This window comes from Triticum aestivum, chromosome 5B, assembly GCF_018294505.1.
Source record: "Triticum aestivum cultivar Chinese Spring chromosome 5B, IWGSC CS RefSeq v2.1, whole genome shotgun sequence".
Lineage (NCBI taxonomy): Eukaryota > Viridiplantae > Streptophyta > Magnoliopsida > Poales > Poaceae > Triticum > Triticum aestivum.
Genome location: NC_057807.1, coordinates 512,153,563 through 512,156,529, shown reverse-complemented (window position 1 = coordinate 512,156,529; position 2,967 = coordinate 512,153,563).

The following is a 2,967-nucleotide window of genomic DNA, read 5'->3' as shown; positions in this document are numbered from 1 at the left end:
AGTAGAAGAAACGGGGGCAGAAGGAGCCGTTTAGGAAAAGAAGATAATGGACAGGAACCCACCAGGTCGGAAAGCCAAACCGTATTCAACGCTTAAGGTGCTACTTTCTATTGTTTGGTAGCAGGCTCGCACCCAGTTCAACCTTGCCATTTAGCACATTTAATTCTTCACACCACACACTCATCTTTTTTTCTTCTCCCATTATGGCCGTGGAAACCTTCTAGAAGGTTTCGTCAATTTTCATTGATTTTGTACTTCTGCTTCTGTTTGGTTTCTATTTGGTCTTTTTTGGTTTCATTTTTTGTTTTTCCTTTTCCCTTATTCAAAAAGCTGTGAACTTTTTTTAAATTCAGAAAGAATTTTCAAAACCATCAACTTTTTTGAAATGCATGATTTTTTGAAATGCCTGAACTTTTTTGAGTTCATGACCTTCTCTTTCAAATTCGTGAACATTTCTCAAATTCATGAACTTATTTCAAATTCGTGAACATTTTCAAATTCACAATCTTTTTCCTAGATTTGTGGGTGAACTTTTTTTGAGTTTGCGAACTTATTTTTCAAATTTATGAACTTTACTTATGAACTATATTCAAATTCATCAAAAAATTCAAATTTGCAATATTTTCCAAATTCTTGAATTTATTTCAAAATCATGAACATTTTTCAAATTCACAATCTTTTTCATAAATTTGTGGGTGAACTTTTTTTGAGTTTGCGAACTTCTTTTTCAAATTTGTGAACTTTACTTATGCACTATATTCAAATTCATGAACTTTTAAATTTGCAATCTTTTTTCAAATTCTCAATTTTTTCTCAAATTGATGAACTTTTCAAAAATCGATAAACATTTTTTTGTTTGACAAAATTTTCAACATATCAAAAACCGGCCCGCTTTTTCTGTTGGGCCGCGGCCAGTTGGCAATCTTGTGCTTAAGGCCTTGGGGAGGACCGCTCGGCCGGGGAGTTGGAGCAGCAAAACAAACTAACCAGAACGCGATGAATTTCAGGAAATTAAATAATCAACTACTCAATCCGATCCATAATAAGTGTCGTGGTTTTAGTTGATGGATCACAGGGAGTATTTCCCAATCACAGTCACAGGTTCACAATTTGTAGGAAGAGACATCAATCAATTAGCTAGAGTTAGCAATACCCCTCGAAAAGAAAAGAGTACTAGAGTACGCAATATCTGCAGACTGAATCAATAGATCGTGTACTACATGATGCTCACGAAGCTGTACATCAAGAAGCTCAATCTTTTTTCATTTTGGCATCTCAAGAAGGAGAAGCTCCATAATCTAATCGTGCAACGTAAGGTAGAAACCAAGTCCACCCGGATATCTCCCTACCCGCCAAGCTCTCGGCCGCAATCGGCAGCCGGTAGTAGTCAGGGTTTCCATAATCACACTTCATGTTGCTCGTCGCACAGTCCGAAGCAAAGTAGATGTGGTTGCTGCTACCGGCGAGTCGAGGGGAGCCTGGCGTGGAGAGACACAAGCTGCTCTGGCTCCCGGCCAAGATGGCCGTCTCCCCAATGTCCTTCACGGGGAGCCACCTGCGCTGGCGCTCGTCGCAGCGGGACACCTCGAAGTGCTGCCGGCGTTTAGAGCACGGCGGCCTATCCATGGTGCTCACCATGAGAAGGTCGTGGCGCGATTCGGACTCGGCGAGGACGGCCCACTCCAGCTGCTCCGGTCGCTGGTCCGTGAGCCGCCTCGTCCGCAGGCCGCCCCCGCCGTCGGGCGCCCAGGCGTTCACCTCGCCAAAGGAGCTGAGCGTGCAGAACGCGCCCTTGTGGAAGACGACGTCGACGTACCTGTGCGGCATGGCCCTCGGGGAGCGCACCGCCCTCCAGGACCTGTCCCCGGGCCGCAGGAATGAGAGGCCGCGCCCGTCGCTGTGGATGAGCATGACGGCGTAGGTGCCCAGCCGGCGCCCGGGAGCGAGCGCCGCCTTGTGGAACATGCCCCTGTGCTTGAAGAGAAGCCCCGTCCGGAGCTCCTCCTCCTGCCTCCAGCTGCGTGACAAGTCGGTGAAGCGAGGCAGCGGGAACCGCCGGCCGGTGAAGGGGTCGACGAGGTAGATGACGCTCCCGTCGTCGTGCTTGTAGACGACCACGATCCAGCCGTAGGAGGCCCCTATGATCTTGATGGACGGGTAGTTGGCGATCTTGCCGTCCACCACGGTTCGTACCCGTACTCGTCCAAAGGGCGGGTCCTCGTAGTAATCGCGGCGATAGATGAAGCTGACCTCCAAGACGACCTCGCGCGCCTCGGTATGCAGGAATATGCTGTGCGGGCGGTTCGGCTCTTGGAGGCGGCCGAGGCGCGCGGTCCTGAGGGCGCGGCGCCAGGACCTGCAGACGGCGGAGCAGAGCACGTTGTCGAGGGGCCCGGAGCGCCGGGCGATCTCGTCCAGCGCCTCCGTCGGCAGATCGGAGAAACCCACGACGGCCGGCGGCGCCATGTGGGTACGTACGGGGAGTCGAATGTTCGATTGCACCAAAGCTAGCGCGCGCGCGAGGATGCCGGTGATTCGTGAAGTGCCTTTGATGAGATTGCGATTCGAGTATTAAAAGGAGGGAGAATCGGGTGGTTGACCTGGCTTGGCCCCAACGAAACCAAGATATCTGTGGAGACTCGGTTGGATACGCTACGCAACGCATATTAAGCGATTTTGCACGCGCGGCGGATCGACCAAACACCGCAAACCGGACTGAATTTTTCATCCGGCACGCTGCCTTTTTTTTTCTGCGGGGTGAAACGGAATTTCTTTGCTCAGCCTGGAGGAAGATCCTTCATACACAAGTCCGGTACATTAGCAGGCCCAGATTTTAACCAAACGGCAGTCCTACCTTCTACTCGACCAAACATAGCTAGTCTATGCCCAACACAATTTTGGCTCCTACTAATATGAGCAATCGAGCTTCACCTTTCACCAAAAAGTCGCTTAACCTCGTTAATCATC